We start from the raw sequence: 16850 nt of genomic DNA, 5'->3' as shown, positions 1-16850 counted from the left end.
AGGCTTCTATGTCGTCATGGCTCATGAAGGACTGAGGTAAGCAGGCTGTTGTAGCAACAGGCATATGGTGAGTTTATGGGAGAAGAGATTCCTCTCTTAAGACTCCTTTTTGTGTCTGAATTATGAAAAAAAATATAATTTAAATGTGCCATTCTCCTCAGAGTAATGGTGTCATGCACCCAGTGTCCCTCTCCAGAGAGCTCCTAATTTCAGTGCAAGGAGAATGTGAGCCCTAGGATTAACTCCAGCACAATCAGCATTAAACTCACAAGATCACCCAGCAGCAGTGGAAGGGTAGATCTCACTGTTGTCCCATTCACAGACAGGACAACTTAGGCTGCTAAGTGGCTCATCCAACTTCTGTATAGCTCTATTCAGAAAAGAATATATAAACACATCTCAGAAGTCCTTTCATCAAACCATCTTGATTACTGTATTATCCTCTACAATCACACTAAACAGATCTTTACTGGCTTGAGGGCTGGAGATACAGAAATAAATTTTGGTCAAGACTGCTTCCATGGAAACCCAATCTGCTATTCCACCAGTGAGTCATCTTGCCGCTGGGTCTTTGCGGCTTAAACCATGACAGTCTTCTCCAAGTCTTCATTTGTGTCTTTATTGGAAAACAGAAGAGGATCAGGGCTGAGGCTCTGCTCCAGAAGGTTAATTTGTCCGTATTACCTATGGGGAGTAATCTTGGGCCTGTGCTAGCTTCTGAACTGATTCTGGATGTTTGGCTGAGACGCTGGCATTTGTCACAGGCTAAAACCATGTCAGGACTTGTATTAATGGTTGAACAGTACAGACAACAGTTTGCCAGTGCTTGGACCTGTACCCTGAACCTGCTTGCTTTCATTATAACAGAAAGGAAGACCAGTAAAGATATTCTGACTCACTGCGTGATAATAACTACTGACTTGGAAACATATGGTTTTGAGGTAACATTATTGGTTTTTAAATCTGTAAAAAATAATGCAATAGTACTATGTCCACACATGTCTACAAATATTCAAAATTTTCTAAAAGACAACAGGCTAGCAATGATCACTGCTAGATCCTGAAGATAATTTGGGCACACATCTCTAAAAATTTCCTAAAGCCATCTGCTGATAAAAAAGGAATACTAAATACATACAAAATTAATTTCTGTGAGGTTACACAGAAGTAAACATAAGGAGACATGAAACAAAGTGTGTTCAACTGACATGACGTTTCATCAGTATTTGTGATAATTAACAGGACAAATATTTTGTTATTGATTCAGAATGCAAAGCAACACTACAGACCTACATCATGAAACAATGCAGAGATTTCTGAACGGGCATCAACTCAGAGGAAGCAAAGAAGAATAAGAAAGAGAATCTTAAAATGACAGATGAAATCTGATGACCTGATAGTGTGGTATATGATTTAGAAAATAAAATAGAAAAAAGCAACTATAGTAAGTTAAAAACCCTCCACCTCCTACAGAATGCGACCACTGTAAGAGAGCGTCAGCTCCTTTAAAGGGTTTTCACTGTTCTCTGTAGAGAAAAGCTTTAGTATGGAGGACAGATAACCACCACATCACATCAAATTACTTAGAGGATCCATATTGGAAGTATTTTAAGAAAGAAAATGTAAATAAATAAAGCAGGCTTCACAGTTTTGCCTAAGCCACAAAGAGCAGTGATAGCATTCCCATAGACAAAACATGACTTCATGGCATGCTAGTAACAACTGGAAAATATGATGACTGAGCTGCAATATTGGACAAAGACACAGAATGAGTGGTGAAGGCAGGTTTTCACCTCTAAGCCCTGATGAAATGTATGTTTCTTAAAGATATTGCCAAGACTGTATGCTGGCTAAAAATACCTCATTCTCCAAAAATGCTTTTAACAATAATTGCCAATTCAAATAGAAAACGTGATTAGCCACATGCACTGTCAAGTGCATAAAGAGCTTCCCTCTCTCCAAGGAAATGAAAAACAGATGAAGACATTGAGTTGGTTGATTCTTCATTGGCAGGATGTGTTTTACGGTTTGGAGGTTGGCACCACTGCAATAATGTAAAGCAGAGTGTCTTTTGTATTACATCTGTAATGAAGGTTTATCACAGACAGAAGAACAGGAAGAAAATGTGATACAGGGACTCTTCTCGATTTCTGAATGGAAGCTCAAATATAATACAAAGAAATCAGATTTTAGAAACTCAGTACTGCCAATGGCCGTATCTGGTCCAACTGAGAAATATCCAATGCCCAATGCTCTGGACAAGTATATTACTAATGAAGAGGTAATTTCACTACATTACCAATAAGAATTACCCTGTGGGACAAAAAAGACTTAAATATAAATCTCTTTCATCCATTGCTTGAGTTCTTGCAGCTCCTTCTAATTCCATCTGTTTAGGCCACGATCACAACTTTCTAATAGTAATAGTTACATAAAAGAAACCCCCAGCTTCATCTAGTAAAATTCATATTTATGGAAATAGAAGTAGGAATACACTGAAGAATTTCAGGACAGATTACAATGACATTGGCCATCAGCCTCTAACACTTGCTCTGCAGGTAACGGAAAAAATTACATAATTGTTTTTAACTCCTGGGGTTTTGAATAAACAGTAAATTCATGTGGAAATCTTAAACTGCTTTTGATCGATATAACTTCAAGGGGGCAGAAACCACACCCCAGTTATGTCCTACTACATCAGACTTAAAATTCACTGATAAATATTCATATCTCAGCTCTCTCAATTTGCTTTTCATGGAGTAAATTCCAATTATTAGGCCTCATAAAGATGTGCAAGGATAACAGTCTTTGTGTCTCTTCAGTGTCTCTTCTACAGACCAGATCATTATCCCTTTTTTTGACATTGTCATACTACTGTATGTGCCAGTTCTCCCACATAAATTTTGCTCTCCAGACTTTCACCACCACTTTCATAAACCTTCACATGGCTGACCTGTAAATTTAGCAATCCATTAGCATTTTCTTTCCAAAGTCTTGTACTCCTCCTTCTCCCTGAGCTGCCTCTGTTCTGCAACTGCTCAGGAATCCTCCTTAAATTTTCCTTTACTTACTGGTAGATATGCCTCTGCCCTTTCCTGCTCTCCGCATTTCCCTGTGTCTATGCCTTTCTTACTGATCTCCCAGATCCCTGTCAGGTCATTTCATTTGACATCACACTTTTCAGATTATCGTTATTCTTCTCTGAAACTTCCCACTCTCTGTCCTTTTCTCAAATTCTTGTTGCATGACTACAATATGACTACAATAGCCCACATCTTTTTAGTGTCCCTCCACCTGCCATTCCAGTCCTCTTCTAGTTCTTTCCTGTAACTTTCATTTCACAACCTACTACCCGATCTTCCTTCTTCCCTTTACAGTTACTCACCAGCTTTCCTTCTCCCAACACCTCATGATCTGAAAAACTTAACCTGTTGTTAGTTTCTGAGACACAGCCACAGTGAATCCAGGCAACCTTACATTGTAAAGGACAATACCAGAAATTACATTCATCCTCATCTTTGATATCGTTATTAGACCTCCCAAAATACTAAATGAGCATTAATTAAACCTGCTTCTGCTGCAGAAACATCTTTTGAATGCTGTCTCAATTGCATCCCTCCAAAGACTCTGCACAATGCTATTCATCCTTCCCTAGCCTCATAAACTGCTCACCCTCCCAGTCCCTGACTGCACTCTTTTCTCACTGTGTTAAACTCCAGCATGAGGAAGCAGAGTGTTAGGTTATATTTGTTTGTTGACCTGAGCACATATAGCAGAATCATTACAAGACAACTGTTTTAGAGGACATTCTTTCTCACACAGAGTGTCTGCTGAAAGATGTTGGGCATCTACAACAAAGCACTGCCTGTGGTTGCTTTCAGTCTTAATGAATACAGTGGGAATGGACAGAGATTGCATTTAAATCCAAATATATCTGATGCCATTAATCAGGAGAAAATGAACTGGAAGCCATCCCCAACCCTCATCCCAAAAATAAATCCAAACTCAAAAGCTCAGCAACTGCTTGCCCGGACCTCATTAATAAAAAATTAAATGGAATAAAATTAATGGAAGCATTGACCTTGAAATCCCTGTTTCTGGCTCCTCTGACAAGCAGATTCTGTTGTGCAATTTTTCCCATACTGCAGTATTTTTTCTCCTTGTTCCTGGCTGATAAGCAGTGACATCTGAAGGCCAAAGCTCTAAACAGCATATGCAGATGCAAGCCACGCATTGTAAGCGCTGTACTTGTAAGAAGGTGAAGGTTGATGAATCTCACACAGTCAAGTCTCCTCAACTGACTCTAAAGTTCAATGTACCTCATTTCTTTAGTGGTCATCTTGCCACCTACACTAAAGATGCATGATTAGATTTGGCTAGAATAAGATAGCTCAATCTCCTCATTCTCAAAATGGATATGGAAACTAGTTCAGAAAAAAATCATGTGAAAATCCAGATGCTTTCAGTTTTTCTTCTTAGTCTTCTGGTACATACAGAAGTACTCATGAAAATCAAAAGGGTTTTTTTTTTCAGGGAAAGATTGTGTTATAATTTTATTCTCTTGATTTTTTTAATTTCCTTGAATTTCCTTTTTCCTTTCCATTTTGCACTTGGTGTCTATTTAGTGTGTCCTGGGTTCAGCAGTAGCAGTCATTTTTCTCCTTCTAAGTAGCTGGTGCAGTGCTGTGTTTTGACTTTCAGCCTGGGAACAGCGCTGGTAAGATGCTTTTAGTTGCTGCTCAGTAATGTTTACTCTGACCAAGGACTTTCTGAGTCTCATGCTCTGCCAGGGAGGAGGGGAAGCCAGAAGGAAACAGAAACAGGACACCTGACCCAAAATAGCCAAAGAGGAATTCCAGACTACAGTGCGTCATGCCCAGTATAGAAACTGGGGGCAGTTACCCGGAAGGACTAGATCACTGCTCGGGTCGGGCTAGGTATTGGCTGGCGGGTGGTGAGCGGTTGTATTCTCTTCCTTTGTTATTTCCCTTATCACTATTATTATTGGTGGTAGCAGTAGTGGTTTGTGTTATGCCTTAGTTACTGGACTGTTCTTATCTCAACCCACGGGAGTCACATTCTTTCGATTCTCCTCCCCATTCCTCCTGGAGATGGGCGGAAGAAGTGGGAGGGAGGGAGCGAGTGGCTGCGTGGTTCTGAGTTACCAGCTGGGTTTAAACCACGACAGTTCTTGCTGGGCTGGTGTAGCTGCTGCGCTTGGAGCTGGAGTAGCTGCACTGTCTGTTGCTTTGCCATCATATCCAGGGACATTTTTTTCCTTTTGAAGGTGCTGGATAGTGTTGAACAGGGCTCTGCAAGCATAGGCTAAACCCCAGCACGTTGCCATGATTTGTCCCTCTCTGGTATGACCAGGATGACAACACACCTTATTCAAGTGTGTTACTAATTTTTCTGGATTTTGCACATGTTCAGTGGTGAAATTCCAAAGCACTGGAGGGGCCCACTGGCCTAGATACTTGCCCATACTATCCCACACACCCTGCCACTCATGACTCTCCAGCCTCAAGGAAAATCTCTTGGTCCTCCTATATCATTGTCTAACCTTAGACAAGGCCCAAACCCGACTCTGCTTAACTCTTGAGATGAGAAGAAATGGTCGTGGGTAAAACACACTCTGTATGCATGCCAACATGGTGATCCCCATCACAATCATCAGGCAGGTCTAAAGGATACCTAAAGGCCGTTCAAAACCTTCAGAACTCTCAAATGATGCTGTAAATGGTCTTGGGTGGGGGAAGGGGCTGAGAACGTAAGGGAGTGTCTCCTTCACTGGTTGACTCCCCAGGGAGGGGAAAAAAGATGTGTAATCGCTATACACTTCTATTATATACCTCCCAAAGTATAGAGGTGGTGACGACACTGGGAGCACAAGCCAGATCAGTTTCATGATCAATGATTCTACTGTATTACAAGTCATTACCATAAAGTATAATGAAACAGGAACTTTAGCCCAAGGACCCCAGCCGATAAACACTAACACAGCAAATACCGGCTGTAAGTAAGGTACGACATGCAGAAACTGTGAAATCAAGAGCAACAACTTTGAGAGCCAATAAATCAGCACTGTCATAAGTGACTAGGAATGATTATCCCAAATATTATTGGACACACTCTGGTCACATCTGTTGTTATCTCAACCCTTCATGCTCCACGTTGGGCGCTACAAAGAACTGTCGTGGTTTAAGCCCAGCTAGTAACTCGGAACCACGCAGCCGCTTGCTCACTCGCTCCCACTTCCTCCACCCATCTCCAGGAGAAATGGGGAGGAGAATCGAAAGAATGTAACTCCCATGGGTTGAGATAAGAACAGTCCAGTAACTAAGGCATAACACAAACCACTACTGCTACCACCAATAATAATAATGATAAGGGAAATAACAAAGGAAGAGAATACAACCGCTCATCACCCGCCAACTGATACCCAGCCTGACCCGAGCAGTGATCTAGCCCTTCCGGGTAACTGCCCCCAGTTTCTATACTGGGCATGACGCACTGTGGTCTGGAATTCCTCTTTGGCTATTTTGGGTCAGGTGTCCTGTTTCTGTTTCCTTCTGGCTTCCCCTCCTCCCTGGCAGAGCATGAGACTCAGAAAGTCCTTGGTCAGAGTAAACATTACTGAGCAGCAACTAAAAGCATCTGTGTTACCAGCGCTGTTCCCAGGCTGAAAGTCAAAACACAGCACTGCACCAGCTACTAAGAAGGAGAAAAATGACTGCTACTGTTGAACCCAGGACACAGTGCTTAGCTGTCACCTTCTATTGCAAACGAAAAAGCACATGCTGTCCCTTGACACAGTACATAGATAGGTGCCTTAAGGTGCACAGCTTTCAGTTTGTCTCCCCACCTCCTCATGCCAATGACTTCTGGGTCCCTTTGCATCATTATTAGCCCATTTTACTGCTTAGCAATCATGCCTCTGTCTCATATCACAATCTTAATCCCCAGATATTGCATCACTGCACTTTATCTACTAACCTTTAATGGTTCAAGTTGTGCAAGAGGTGTGATCGGCAAGACTTTTTTTTTTTTGAACTTGGGAGGGTGGTATTTCTGTGGTCTCTCTTTTAAGAGGTCTGGCACTGAAGGGCTTGTGGAAGAAAGAAGAGGGCATAAGATAGAAACTTCACACACTATTTACAAGAGCAGAAGGTGCAACAGGTTAAGTTGCTGGACATTTTTGGCTCCTTTTATGTTGTACAAATTGTAAAACCTTGGCTTTCTCTCTTTGTTTTCTCACCAAATTCCTTCGGCCATTGAAAGAAAATACCTCTGTCTTTCTATCATCATAACAGGCAAAATCATCCAAGGTGTTTTCCTGGAGGCACAGATGAAACTTAGGAAAACATTGATAATTCTTTCATCATTGTGAAAAAAGTGGTTCTCTTCCCAGCCACAGAAAATCATTAAGTACAGAAACAATGACCAGCAGCAATTCTATGATCCATACTTTCCAGAATCTTAAATGAGTCATAACTGATATGAGAAATAATACTTGTTATATTGTCAGAAGAAAACAGTTCCAATATGAAATGGAGGCAAATGACTTTTAACTTCTATGAGAGAAAGTGCTGGAATGGAGGCCCTTGTCATTGCAAAGAAGCTGCAGCAGCAGACTGCAGTGAGGGGAGGTAACACTTATTTCAGGACTATTGTGTACATGATCATCACATGATCACCTAGATAATGTTTGCATGATATGCTCTGATAGCTTCAAGCAACCACAATCAACTACCAGTGTGGTCCCATGATCTATTTCTTTATTCAATCTCAAAGGTTTCTTCTCTGCAGCCCTTGGTGACCTTCCTCCCTGAATTTATCAATAACCTGATAATTATTTAGTAATCTGATAAATGGATAAAAAGACACAGGGTCTACACTATTTTGCAATTCATAGTGTTGTTTATACATAACTAGACTATTGCCAGATCATGCGGAGCAAATCAGGAGGGCATGTTTTCCTTCACTCTGTACAGACATAAAAGGAAACAAATTAAAGGGCAACAATACACCCATCCTGGTATGCCCATAATATGCTTCTCTTTTAAAGTCATGTACTTGGAAGGTAGTTAAAATGAACACAAAAATTATGTGTGGGAGGGTGAAGAGGTGGAAGTGTGGCTTCTGAGACTAAAAGAAAATGAGTGTGGCATTTGGGCTCGCCCACAGTGAAAGGTGAACACCAATCCAGACATAGTCAGTTTGGTAGGAACCCTAATTGTTCAGACGACCATTTCTTCCTAAGGTGCCTGTATGAGGCTCTTCAATAAGAAATGTCTGTATATCTGTCATGAGAAAAGGAGAAGGCTGGATCCTGAAAAATTAAACCTCCCAAGATCTTGAGAATAGCCCAGAAACCATTTTAGAGTCTGTGTACTCCATATGTATATTAACTATGCAGTAAGGTGCTTCTGATTTTAATCTACTGAGGTGCTTTGGGTGTGTTTATTTTACCTTTCTGTCTATGCCACCGAATTTGGATGAAGCAGAACATAGTGAAAACAGTGTTCATGTTATCTTGTTTATTATGGTGATATTTGTCTTAAAAGTAAGATTTTTTTTTTTCATTTAGAGTAAGATAGCTTATTTGCTGTGTAAAAAGAAGTGAGTTACAAAGAAAACTCTTTTTCACAGAAAGTTGTACGATATCAACATCTGTTCAGTGATACACAATGAAACAAAATTGTAAGACATTAAAATTACAAAAAAAGAAATATATTCTGAGAGAAAATTGATTTAATTGAAATTTCCAAACAACTGAAATATTTTGCTGGAAATTGAATTTTGTTATTTTACAGAAATGTTTCTTTTTTTTTGCAAAACAAAACCCCACCTCTTTCCAACATCCTTAGGATATGATTCATTTCATGCTTTAATCAAGATCATTAGCACAGAAACATTTTAAAATATTTTCATTTTGAGAATTGCATATGTTTTTACTGAGAGAACACCTATTTTAAAGGAAAAATAGCTGACCAGATTCATGGTAGTATAGGGTATGCATTATTCCCATGTTTCTATTTTATCAGTCAGGCTAACTTGCTAGAGTACCTTGCTGTTAAATAAACTATCTCTTTTAGTATTTGGAAAATACCTTTTGAAACCATCTCCATTGATGCGATACTGGGGATGTATACTAAGCCCAGCTTCTACTAGGACTTGTTCTATTTTAAGCAAGTTTAGGAAAAAAGTCCTTTCTTTCCTTACTACATGTATTATAACCTGACTATGTTTCTACTATATGAATTTTAAATGACGCAGTAAAGACAAACATGACTCTGAATTACAGGATACAACACAGAAGAACTTGGCAGAGAGTCTTTGAAATATGTATAATTTCCTGTATAATTTCCTGCTTTTTTTTATTCTTGCAAACTGCAGTAGGCATAGTCTCCATATGCTGCTTTGTTCCATATGCAGGGCATGATGTGTAATTCCAACTTCTATTTAGTGATGTTCTGCTAATAAAGGATAATGAAATACCATAATATAGAAGTATAATTTATGAATAGGCATCAAATAAAGGTTTGAAAAAGAAGTAAAACAAACAAGTGAGCCAACAACAGCAACAACAACAAAAAAATTCCTCCTTCTACAACTTTGCTCCCTATAGTCTGCCTTTGAAATTAAATCAAAATCATGGAAAGCACTAATATCAGAACATTGTGAACCAGCTGTTTCTTACAGCTGACTAATTAGTCTGTATACCCAGCAAATCAAAAATATTTGTTACTGCTTAGGCAAAGTAATCCCACAGGAATTTGCATGTCATTACAATAAACTTTACTGAAATAAGGGAAGAACCTCCTGCTTGAAGCAGGAGCTCTCCGCAGGCACTAAAGGGTGCTCAAGGGGAGAGAAGACCCAGCCCACAACTGATTTGCACCATTTACTCCTGTCATTACCCTACTTGCTCTCCATTGCTCCTTTGGATTGGTGGAAGCAAATCTCCAAAGCCCCAAATATCCCCTTGCTCCAGTCTTTTTTCTGCTTTCTTAGTTATGTTAATTGAGGCTGGAAAACAGAGGAAAGGGAATGCATGCTAGCTGGAAGCTGTCCCTGAAAATATCTTTCTGTGACCCTGGCAACATAACTTAATATTTTCCATATCAAACAAATTTTTGTTATCTGACAAAGGTCTCAAGTTAATTCCTGGCTGGAAACCTAAAAGTGACAGAAAATGATCTGATATTGCAGCTTTATCTGTCACAATTACAGTGCCCATGGCTAGCTATACCTTTTACAATGCACATGCTTGTTCTTGCACATACATTTTCTTTAATACGCCAACTTACCCACTTACCCGTACTTGAAAACATTCCCCAAGATTTGGGTGGACCTGGGCTAATTTTTGTATGAATAATGGGGCTGAACTTGGAACTACTGCTGCAGCTGTGGTTTAGGTACCTCCAGTGAAACTGCTGTGATGAAGGAGTTGCGCACAGTTGTGTCTAGACCAAAAAATGGGCTCACCCCTAGGACTCTCCTCTATCCCAGTACCCTGTCAGGTGAAAAGCCTGAACAGGACAGAATATGCTGAAGCTCTCTCCTAGCTTTTGGGAGATGGAGGTGAGGGAGAGAAAACAAATGGTGCTTTCCTTTCCATCCCATGTGGACTGATTATGATGCTCTCCCAGATCTGGAGAGTGGAAATAAACCAGGTCCCACAGGACTAAATAATTCTTCAAGTTCTGGGCTAGTTGGTAGACTCGGGGGCTAATAATGCCTTTTATTCTACATTTGTACAGAACCTGTCAATGTGGTTCCAGTATGTAGCTGAGACTTCAAGGTACAAGTGAAATGCAAATTTTCGACACTTATGTTTAGAAATGGTTGCTCTTTGATTCAGAAAAAATGTTTCAGGAAAGGTTAAAAAATATAACATATCAAGGCAGAAGTACTGCAACTAGAAATTAGATATCTTTCCCAGGTTATCTTTAGTTTTTCTGCTATATATTTCCAGTCCTGTTAAATGACATATTATTTTGTTGAGTAATTTCTGCTCTACCTTTGTTCATAAAACTAGTATAAAAGAAAATAATCTTTGGATCTTATTTTTAGCCCTACTGGGAATTCTCAAGCTGCAAAGGAATCACCATTTTTCTCAATTGGAACTTATCTATAGTAATTTGGAAAATCATTTTATGTAAATTTGAACATTACATTAACAGAATGAAAAACCTGCAACACGGTGAGATCAGTTTAATGCCTTTAAGCAGCAAACAATGGTTAGAAGTAAAAAGAAAAGAAATCCAGATATAAGACAGCATTAAAAGAGTGTAATAAAACAAATACCCTTGTGAGATGGACATGCCATAATTTATAGTCAAGATATCATTGCCTTCATCTACACAAAGTTCAGCTGAACAATAACCAATAGAAAACATCAAAAGGTTGGTACAGTAGAGGTTAGATGGATCCTTTGTAACAAAACAAGATGAAATGTGGTACGTAAAGAACAGAATTTTAGAAGTAGTACCACAATGTGTATTGTATTTTCAGAACCGATGTTGATGCAAATGTCCCTATATAGGTACAGCTAGATCCGTTAAACACTCCAGAATCAAAGGACATGTTGCTCCTACTGATGCAACTTGACAGGAATTTTTTATCAAAATGCCATAGCATCAGAAAATACTGTTTTGTTAAAATTCTCCTAATGCTATTATAATAATAAGGCAGTCTTACAGCAGTGAATATTCACTGCATCTAAGTAAGAGTCCTGGAAAATACTTACTACATTTGTTCAGACTTGCTGGCTGTAACACGTAGTCTTCAGCCACACATGACATGATCTGATTGAGAGGTCTCTTAGCTGAGGACCTCAGAAAAGCAAGTTTATTTAGATCTGCATGTTTTACTCAACAATGAGTACTTAAGAACTCTTTGGAGTAAATCTGCACAATTTATATTCTGCATGTATATATATATTTATGATACTCTATATTATATCTATATTCCTTGTTTTCCCTTTTTCATAAATGACAATTGATTATGATCTATCACATAGAAGGGCAGATTTGAACATAACTTTATAATGGAAAATCAGGAGTTCTTGAGTGTCAGAGCTAGTGCTCATATAGCTCTGTTTGCTCTGTGACAGTGGTAGCGAGTTCTCCAGAATACAAATATAAAATGTAGCTTATGTATCAGGGGTGTGATGGGTCCTTTAGCATCCAATCTCATAAACTGAGTTCTTTAAAACTAACATTCAAACCTTGAATTAGGCTTAGAGGGCCTATATTCAGGAGCAAGTTAAGTAAGGCAGCATTAATATACCTGAACAGAGTGATTGTTCCTTTTTCTGTTCAGTATAATCACTGAATTATGGAAGTGGTGGGAAACAAGAGACCTCATGAGACCTTTCACTCCAAGTGTCACTTCCTTCCATTTTGGGCGCACAAAATAGCAACTGAGCAGATTTTGCACAGTATGCCCCAGAGCCCGGAGCAAGCCCCAGAACTCAGCAAGAGAAAAACATGTGAGAGGTGATGTTTTCCATTTCCTGGCTTATATCTGAGCTGCCAAAGGAGAAGCAGGTGCCTTATGCAGAAACAAAATGTCCTCAAAAAAGTGGCTAGCATCTTTTCACCTCTGTGTGATGTGGTCTCCTGGCTTCCTCTGAATTTTTGTCAGCTCATTTCTATCTAAGTGCATCCTTTGAATGGATTTTAAATAGATGATCTGGAAATACTTTCTTCTCAACTTTACTTTAAAATGACCTACTTAAGAGGCTCCATCATAACTTGCGTGTCATGATCCCTGAAGTTAGAACTTTTTTCCTAGTATTTAACCCAGATCTCCTTTGTCACAGGTTAGGCTGTTTTCCAGTTATGCTGTCTCTGAACAAGAGAACACTGTCTTATTTTTACAACCTTTTATATAAATTGGAAGACTTCTTTAATGTCTCTTGCATTCTCTCTAAGATAGAATCATAGAAAAGAATCATAGAATAGTTAGGGTTGGAAAGGACCTTAAGATCATCTAGTTCCACCCCCTATGCCATGGGCATGGACACCTTGCACTAAACCATGTCTCCCAGGGCTCTGTCTAACCTGGCCTTGAACACCACCAGAGATGGAGCATTCACAACTTCCCTGGGCAACCCATTCTAGTGTCCCACATCACAGTAAAGAACTTCTTCCTAACACCTAATCTAAACTTCCCCTGTTTAAGTTTGAACCCAATAAGCAAACTCTTTCAGTCTTTTCCCACAGTCATGCTTTCATCGACTATTATTATACTTCCTCTTTTCTACAAAACTCGCTGCAATTCATTATCTATATACCTCACAAAGTCTGATTTCAAAATAATAGAATATATAAATATGGCCATCAGGGAGTTGCCGTTGTACAAATGAGTCCTGTTTCTGGTGTAAGTTTGACATAGTGTTTTCTTTGTAGAACGGAAAGAATATTATGTGAAAAATCAAAAAGTGGGATGAGGAAAATTTAAGAGAAATCAAGATTGTCTCTCTTTGCAAAAATAGAAGCATTTACATTTTAGAATGAATTTGCAAGAATTTCAGCTCTGAAGCTTGTCCTTCTTAAATCAAATTCAATGTCATAAATGTTTACATAAGCAAGGATAATTAGTACCTCTGTAATCACTTTTACTGCAGTCTATGAAAGAGCTGAATGCTTTAACTTTAGCCCTTTAATCTAAAGTAAAGAATAAGTCAATGTTATGTAATCAAAATTATAATATTGAACACAAAATTACCAGTTAAGGTTATGTACGCAAGGTTTCTAGTAATTAAAAAAAAATAAAATCACAGCATTTTAATTTTGAGCAAAGTTATTAACAAAGGGTTGGGTTTGCAGAATCTTCATTAGAACATTACCTCATTTTTTCATCGTGTTTGCACAGCAAATATTAAACAAATATTGACTAACTCTGAGTGAAATAGCAGTAAAATTTTACAGTGGTAAAAAGAGACCCTGCGACTACCACACAAAGGTTGAAAATAAAAGGCATACACAATCAAAGAAGCAATTTCTTCTTTTTTTTTTTTTTTTTAATTTCAGGAGTCATGCACTTCGTGTACTGGAAAGTTCTGTTTCATAATTACTTCTAAAGTATTGGTAGGAAGACTGTTTTTCAAGGTACCTTGGCGGTCGCTCTTTGGCAGTAATTTTTTACGAGAACTAGCATTCAACTTGATTTCCAGGATTAGCCCTGATTTGACTCTTTCTCATGTGACCCACAGTCTTTTGTGCCTCATTTATGCTATTTTAAAGGATGTTTTAGGGTTTTTCTATATTCAGGAGGCCTGCTCATCTGCAGGTGTTTTTCTTTCTCAAGAAGTTAAATATATATAGTTATCTTAAGTATGGATGGGCTTTTATATAGGTTTAAGCAAAAACACTGATACTGGAACAACTCATTGTCTTGTAATATCTATTTGATAGAAAAATTGAAATTGATAATGTCTTACCCAGCTGTGTGTCTTAGAACAGCTGATTTTCTCTGACTTATATGAATGATTATGATAATGCTCCTAAAACTCATGACAGTTTCTAAAGATTTCTTACGATGAAATGTTCAAAGCTGTCTTTATTATTTTTTTTTTTGTTAGAGATAACTGTTTAGAAAAATGACCTAGTTCTTGATGTTGCATATTGTACTTCTATTCTGTGAACCCCGTTAATTTTAAGATGATAAACAAATACCTTTCTGTAACAAACAATATGGGCCAAACTGTCCCTTTAGGGGATTAATTTAGGCAGCTGCACAGCAAATAAGTAGAAGGAGTAGTGAGAGGCTTATTTGCACATAGTCATTGAAGCATTCATTTCACTGATTTATAGGACAGCAAAAGGTCTTTAAGACATAGACCCAGCAATTCTGAGCTGAAGCTGAAACTGAAAGGATTTCTGTTTCTCCACCCCCTCCCCAAGTATTAAAAAATCAATTGAAGGGTTTGTTGCTAGAACAGATAGGTACAGTGCAGTCCTATGTCCTAGGTAATATTGATCTCAGATGCTGAGTCTCCATTTTTCATACTGTAATCATAATATATATTTGCAAAAGTCTTTATAATATATGGTATGTATAAAAGTAAAACACACAGACTTGTTTTTAACTAAAATATGAAGGTAATAATATGACTAATGCCACCAGTGTTTTGAAGGTGAAATGGGCTAAATTTTAATGTGCTGATTTTGGGACACCAAAGTCGGACATGATTTTCATAACCATTGAACATATTTTTATCCCACTGACATGGTTGATTAATATTCATTTTTTTCCTACCATAATATAGTCATAATTCATTATTCTCATAATGAAAAAAAATCAGAAATAACCACAAAAATTCACACTTATTTGAATTCTGGAAAATTTCATTGCATTGACAAAGTCGCAAATATAAGTGTATTTAGTTTATGGAAAGAGAAGTTTAAGAAGTAGAGTGTTCTCACAGTTTATGATCTCTTCTACCAAGTGAGGTCAATCAGCAGATTGAAATCAACAAGTTTGTCAAGAACACACAACTTCAGTGAGTGGAAAAGAGTCTATCACAGACATCTGGTTACAGTTATAGGGACAGATCTGAGTTCTGATTGCTTTTAGATTCCTTCTCATCCTGCTGCTGTGATTGAGATGCTGAAGGTAGGAACCTGGACCCAAGAAAGGAAAGTTTTTCAGGAGAAGCACATTCCATTTTTCAAAACTAAAGAGAATAACTGGCATATTGCAGGACACCGAAGTACATCTTTCTTGGCTAAAGATTGCAGGCATGCAATGCTACAGCCAGCTTGCTAGTAGTGGAGCTTCAATAAATCTAGAATGATAAGTATTTGGGCTCAGCTCTCTATGGTGAGTCAGGTCTCTATGAGAGTATCTGTTTCTCAGATCTAATGTCTCTCCCTCAGCCCGTCCATGTATCTACAGTACAAGGTCCTAAAGTTATAGAGAATGAAGATTTGAAAATGAATGATCTGAATTACAGATGTCTTCTAGGATTTGAGATCAATAATGTGAATATTTACTTACAGAAATGTCTTTTGTCATTACTGTAGTTGAAAATCATTCATATAACTCTCAAAGAATGTGTATGAAACTTTATCTTTCCAGTTTACAGAGTTTTGAGAATGATCCACACACATGATAAAATTGCCTTAATAGCCTTGCCACCCTATTCAGGAAACATCCTTGCTTATAAGCCTTTTGGAACTTACAAGCAGTTTGTGGTGATATACTAGCAGTGTTATTATCAGTGTAGCTGAAAAGAAAAATTTAAAAATATCAATAAAAATTACTTTGGCATGTCTTTGAAAAGGTTGATCTCTCAATTTCAAAATCATTCAGTTCAAAAGCATTACTAGAATCAGGTACCATTATGGTAAATGGTACATTTTCACTTGATTTATTAGTCAAGGGCAGGAAAAAAAAAATGCTTACGCTCTCTTCTAAAGGTTAAAAACATATACTTAATAGACTACATGTTTCTTAGAAGGAAAAAGACCCAACTCTATCATATTTTATGAGAAGAGATTCCTTCATTTTCCTTCATACATCATTCCCATGTCACCCCTGCAAAGTTATCAAATAGAAAATATTTTAGCAAATTTAAATACTTGGATAAAATGTTCTAAAGGGGTGGGGTATCCATGAGTAGACTGATTTTTGGGGCTCAGGTCAACACTACATTATTGCAGGCTAGATTTAAATGAATGCATAAATTTTATGGTACAGGCAGCATCTCTAATTTTAAAGTCAACTGCTGTAATTTTAAAAATGTTCACAATAATGTGTTTGAGATTGCAAATCCAAACATCAGAACTTCTCAGAATTTAATTCAAACAATTATAATATTTTGTACAATTAAA

Source organism: Lathamus discolor, chromosome 4, assembly GCF_037157495.1.
Source record: "Lathamus discolor isolate bLatDis1 chromosome 4, bLatDis1.hap1, whole genome shotgun sequence".
Classification (NCBI taxonomy): domain Eukaryota; kingdom Metazoa; phylum Chordata; class Aves; order Psittaciformes; family Psittacidae; genus Lathamus; species Lathamus discolor.
The sequence above is the reverse complement of the archived record's forward strand: the minus strand, read 5'-3'. Positions refer to the sequence as shown.